The sequence below is a fragment of the Anarhichas minor genome, unplaced genomic scaffold, assembly GCF_050575085.1.
Source record: "Anarhichas minor isolate MPS153535 unplaced genomic scaffold, ASM5057508v1 ptg000010l, whole genome shotgun sequence".
Lineage (NCBI taxonomy): Eukaryota > Metazoa > Chordata > Actinopteri > Perciformes > Anarhichadidae > Anarhichas > Anarhichas minor.
The window spans coordinates 10,776,179-10,782,950 of record NW_027466456.1 but is presented as its reverse complement, the minus strand read 5'-3'; positions in this window follow the sequence as shown (position 1 = coordinate 10,782,950).

Below are 6,772 nucleotides of genomic sequence, written 5' to 3'. Positions count from 1 at the left end.
CAGACCTGACAATGCACACACACACCTGTAGCCCCTAGAATGGAAAGGCGGGAAGAAAATGCAGACAAATCGTCCAACTGCCCACTAAAACCCACTACATCACAATTACAGTAATGCAACTATCCTACAGTAGAGATGTCTATATGGCAGTGCAATATGTGAATCTCTTTGTAGCTAGTTAGAACATGATGGAAACTTGTTCCTCATCCTCACTACCGTGGTCAGTTTAACAGCTTTTCCATGGGAACGTTCCCCAGTATACCCCAGCTGCAGGAAGGGAGCCAAGAGATGCAGGGTTTGAATGTGGGCTAGGGCGAGCCTCCATTAAACTGGTGATCCCAGCATGGCGGTAAACCTCGGTGTGCTTCACTCATTCCTACTGTAAAAGCCTGGTTAAGGCGATCCAACCTGATGCTAAAACTGGAGCTTTAATTTTAACCCAATGCAAACGCTAGAACCTTAATGGGTCTAGTTCCTACTTCCAGTACTTCCAACTGTTTGTTCGGCTTTGTGAACGAGAATAACAATGGATGAACCTGCTGTGCGCACACCTGATGGACAGCTTATTGTGACAGTAAAGTAAGGAAGTGGTGCATTGTGCTCACCTTTCACTTGCTGTCATTAGCTTGTTTACTGTGCTGGTTCCTCTGGGTGACAGCTAGTCCCAACTGTGACTTCAGCAGTTTGAACATCAATCCATGTTTGATATTGTGATATTGTAAATGTGATTTTAAAGAAAATGTGAAAATTTCAAGATATATAATGTATATAGCCTCAAAATATTGAGATATTATGTATAAGCTCTATAGCCCAGCCCTAAATATCACAATAAGTAAAGTGAAACACTTTATATGTTGTCGTCTTTATGTAAGCTACAACTAAATATTTAAAGGATAAAGATGTAGTTAGCTTTACTTCTACATAATACCTGCACATCATGTTAGTGTGCCCCATAGTGCCCTCTAAATACTCAAAATACTCAGGGGCAAATTCAAAGCTTGCAAATTTCGGGCTGGACAGGGATGTCCACATAGGGGTCCGCTCATACCCTCCCAGACATGGGCGGATGACGACATTAACGTCACGCAGACCAAAGTGGATCCTCGCAGAAAGTATGAATTGGCTTTAACTACTCTGCCAAGCAAATAGCTTCTCGGTGCTCCTGTGCTATTTGCACATACTTAAATGAGGTAATATGTGTGTGTGTGTGTGTGTGTGTGTGTATGTGTGTGTGTGTGTGTGTGTGTGTGTGTGTGTGCGTGAGCATGACCTTATGTAGAGTTATTAATGTACTGCCTGGAGTTTCATTTAGCCACATAGTCACCACCTCACCCTAGTTTGCCACCCCGGCCATGATCCTTAACTGTTATCCTAGATGATGTCACTTGATGGTTGATGGCGTGTATGTGGTTATTAGTCTATATAATGGTTACACTTAATTTGGGTGGGGATAATTTCTGATTCAGTATGTGCCAGTCAGATAAAATAACATGATGCCTGTGGAAGAACACTGACCGCTCTGTCTGAGACTGTCTTTGACCTCCTGAATAATGGAAGGGGTCACCCAGAGGTTATGGTGCAGTTCATTCACACAGTCTATAGTGTGTGACAGGAGTTTATGAGAGCGGTGCTTAACGCTGCTTGACAGCAGCCTGAGTTTTCCTTTAATGTGTCAAGTCAGACGCCCTTCAACAGCGCTAGGGTTACTGTCTTCTATCCTCTCTCATTTTAGACTCAGCTGTAGACGCGTACTGGGTGAAAAAAGATCTTTATTAAATTAGCTCCCCACTGTAAGGTTAACTGCCATCAAGCTCGGGACTTTTTCTCAGGTCTTAGGCCAACAGGTTTCTCTTGATGCGTAACGATCCCAGACCTCTGCCGTGTCATTGTGCGCTGGCTTTGTGTGTCATACAAAGGTAAATGAAGCATTCATTCTGGTCAATCAAACAATCAAACAAAATTAAACAATGTTACATCTGCACGGTCATACAAGATTGAATCCATGCATATTAAATGAAGTCTGAGGTAAAATGTGTTTATGACTCCAAAACAATATCAATGTGTTATATTCACCAACACAAACACTGGCTCTACCAAAGAACACAAAAATTACAGAATATGCAAATCACACACGTACTGTAAATATATAGAGTCTGTATTTTGCTATGCGCTAACTTGCTCATTATAGACCTGTGTGGCCTTTGCGCAGGTCTACCTAACTTGACGTCAGAAATCACCCACTAAATAGGAGGCACATGGGAGTTAGGCGTGAAGGTTATTTTGAAAACACCATTGCCAGACTGGCCTGGTTTGTCTGATCTGGGTTGGACCTCACATCGTCACCACGCCACTTGTCAAATGCTTCATCTGGTTTGAAATTACTCTGGTGTGCAAGTGGCTCCAAGTGGCAGCTAGGCTCCTAAATGCAGGTTTCAGTGAAAGGCAAAGCCATAATGCACCTCATTTCCAGTCAGCCAGAAAATTCTTGTAGTTTTTTCAACAGGGACAGCCTGACAATGTAGGTTATGGTGACATGCAGAGAAAGCTGTCAATGGCTTTCTCAACGAAAAATCCACAAATTCCACTGACTGATTATAATAGGTGTCATGAGTGAATCAATTCTCAATTGAAGACACAAGGGTCAACATTTTATTCACAGTGATATTGCCCCGTTATGCTGCATTTAACAAGAAGTGTTAATAAACAGGCACCGATAAGGGTTTCCAGTCAAATCATGTTATATCACTATGCTTTCCTGCCGAGTCAGTTTCAAGCTGAAACGATCATTTGTGTAGTAGAGCAACAGAAAATTGATCGTCAACTATTTATCATTTCAGTCATAAAATGCCAAAGATTCTCTCATTCCAGCTTCTCGAGTGTGAGGAATTTCAGCTTTTCTTAGTCGAGACAGAAAACGGAACATTTTTGGGGTTTGGGGCCGTTGGTTGGATAAAAAAAGGAATTTTAAGACAGTACACCACACGGGTCAGTATGTTTGCTAATACTACTGACATTTTAAGTATGTGTGATTTGTAGTTAATGGGATAAAATGTAAAAAACACTCGTATTTCAAGTTAGTTTTACGAGTGGATAAGATCTGTGGATTGCTTTTAGGCCGTGTTCAGACGAAACACTGTAAAATCTAAGCTCCCTCATTTGTCATGAGACCATTGCATTGGCACAATAATCAAATACATGCAAGCTCACTTTCATAATAGATTTCATCAGATAACATAAATGACCGGTTTCTACTATTTTTACATCAGCTCTTGACGGCAACTTTTAATACCTGTTTTTTCATTATCCTATAAAAACACTGCTAATTGTCCCGTCTAACTTTGACTCATTTTAAGCAGCTCTTGGGTAAAAATGCCAGCTAGATGCCCTAAAGCTCTTAACTAAGCCTTTGAATTTCCTATGTGGTCGTCCTGACACACATTCCTTGTTGTTTTTCAAGTGCAGTAAAGTAGTGACCTCATATGAAGCCTTTGCAGCTCTGGGTTTGTTGTTCAGCTAACAGCGGGTTACATCACTGCCTGAACGCAGTTGTCCTCAGACTTTATGACAAGAGTGAATAAAAATATTTTGTTTTACAGAGGAAGAAGTTGTTTTATTTGTCGTAAGTCAATTAATTGTATCACACCTCTGTGTTTTGGCTGGCTCTATTATTAACAACAACAAAAAGTATGCTGTGCACAAACTGTTTAAGAATAGTATAACTTATACTAGTAGTCTGACTATTCTACTCTACACCACTGATTAAAGGATTGTGTTTCAGTAAAATGGTGTGCATTGGCTGTTAATACTTGCTAAACCATGAATTACATATATTACATCCCGGTGTCTAAATATTGTCTAACTATTAGTAAACCCATAAATTACATATTGGGGAAATATTGTTCTAATATTTAAACAAATAATAATTAGGGAAATAGTGTGTTGCATTATGTTTATGCAGTGGCATTCGTGTAGCAATAGGACTCTTCATTTACAGTCCAGCAAATTATTTGGAACTATGATCCAAGTCTATATATCTGCGATTAAATGTGCTCTTTCCATGTGGTTTTGTCACAGCTTGTGCCACCCAAACCCCAAACACGCGTTTTTCCACATGGTCTGAAAAACACAAGTGATACACCACCGTTAGAGTGGCTTAGACAAAAACATTTCTGCCACCAAGTATGTGTGGCAATGCTGTGCATACTGGAATAAATGCTCTTAAAACAGTCTGCATATTGTCACTTTTATGATTTTAATAGAAATGGTAACATTGGCAAGGACATCAATGCTAATGGTGGAAAAACTTAGTTTTACATAATGAATAATTATTATGAAGATTGTAGCTATTTTTTAATGTTGCCACTAGGAAAAGCATGCTGTCGCAGTGATATCATTGGCCCAGTATTTGACGATGTTAGCAATTTGTGCATGTGCGTTTATACAGTCATTTCAACTACTAAACAAAAACCCAGTAAAATAAAAGCCAGACAGCATCTCTTGTGGTCCAGAAAACAAAATATCTGTGCAAGAATAGCTTTTGACCTAAGAGTCTTTCATATGTTCTTTCCTCGCGTCTCCAGATTGGAATGTTTGTCCGACCGAGGCAATATGCCATGAGGGCAAAAAATTAGCATTTTCTGTATTAAAATCTTAACAGAGAACAGGCACTATTGTTCACCCTTTTAGACATTAGACACATTTGGCATAGTTGGAATTTGGCACCGGTTTTTAAGTGCAATGCCATGGATGTTTGATGATATTATAAGATGTAAAATCTGACAGACAATTTGACTTGTTAGTAGATGACTGAACTTTTTCCACTTTTTAGTCATCTTAGTGTCTGCTCAAAAATCACGAGTATATTTTGGTTATGGAATTACAATAAAGTGAAAACACAAGTGCATGCTTTGGAGCGGGCAATAAAACTTCATTATTCATATGACTCTATTCCACTTGTGGCTTCGTCATCCTTTGTATTTTGCCTCATGCATGATCAACGCTGAACCAAATTTTGGAGGGATTCAACTTTTCTGAGAAGAATCTCCAGGCATCCTTGTTTGTTTGTTGGGGGTCCTGTTGTGCCGTGATAGTGACTTTTATTAGAGCTTCTTACAGTTCATCATTATGGTTGAGAAGAAATTGAGTGATTTTTGACCAAATAACAAGTAATTGAAGTTTTGTGGATATAAATGTAGACGCCATACAGCCAGATGTTAAAAGGCCTACCCCACACAAACCACCAGCTTAGCAAGAAATAATGGATTCCCTAATAAAGACTTTCAGTTGGGGGAAAGATGGACTGGTTTGCTGCAGGGGAGGACAGTGGCATCACAACTTAAGGCCTGTTTTCCACAAGTTGAAAGAAGGTTGATGTGTGATGGATCGTAACCTAAATCAAACAGTGGACGCTAAAACTGAAAGAAATGCAGCAATAATAGTGCATATATTATTTGCATGTGCTTTATCAGATTTACCAATGTAAATAAGGTTACATGAAGTGAAAAAAATGATGCACACCTTGAATATATGAACACAACAAATTAAATTAATATTTGTACATTTCTGTGCATAAATTCACAGATCTTCATTTGATCTGTGAACTGGAATACAGCAATAGTTGATACAGGTGTGGATGTTTTCACAACTTCCCACAGAAAAATAGTGTGTCTGTGTGTGGGTTTGAATGTACAGGATGTAACTGACAATTGCAGAAATCATGATCATCAACACCAGTACTTGAGAGATACAGTCCAACTTTTTCACTTCACAAAACTTCATTTGTATGTCTTTAAAGAACTTGAAAAGGATATCTGCAAACATTTTGCACCATAGTTAAGAAAATATAAGATTCCTCAGTTCATTAAATCTGCCACCTAAAACTAATGCCACAAAAACGTCAAAACAAACTGCCTGAAAATTAAATTCTTGACCCTGGTTTGTGTATATACGGGAATCTATCCATCCCTTGCCATTGACAGCAAGCCTGTTGTTGGCACATGCGAAAGCCTTCAGAGCACTTGTGTGAAAAGCATTAAAATTCCCCGTGCAATAAAACCGTTATTTGTAGGACCGTAACAGCCTTGTAGTTTGTCTTACACAAACCCAAGAGGAGGAACCAAGACACTCAATCCTCTCATAGACACTCACTGCTAAGGCGACTGCAACACATGGCTCCTTTGCTGGTTTGTATAGCTTCCTGATGCAAACCAGTGAAATGCTTCTTCTTTTTTTTCAGCAACATGAAAGCTAGAGGATTTATTGAAAATTAAGCGGATAAGAATTTACTCCAAAGGCAGAGCCAGACAGAAAGGGGGAACAAAAGGACAGAGCAAAGTAGCTGCTCTCAGTAACCCGTGTGATGTCATATGGAAAAGTGTGTAACATTGTTAAAATATACAAAAAAAAGACAAACTTGTGACACAACACTTGCGGCATTGAGGAAGAATGTGTCACTCACTTGTTAAAATTCAAAATAAAGGAATTAACAATCAGAGAAAAATATTCTGCAAAAACCAGAGAAGTCGTCATGGACACAAGGTCAGCAGAGTTCAACAGTTCCACACTGTTGTTGTGGAAGACTGCGGATGAGTTAAGATATGAAGTGGCTCCCCAGTGAGACCGAGCATCCTCTACTGCCTCTCGCCACAGGTACCTCAGAGGGTGAGTGGGATTTTTTCAGCTGCAGTCGCTGAAAGGGGGCCCTCAATTAGTCCACAGAAAGAATTCAATGAGACTTCCTTTCATCTTAAGGGAATGGGGAACAAAACCATCT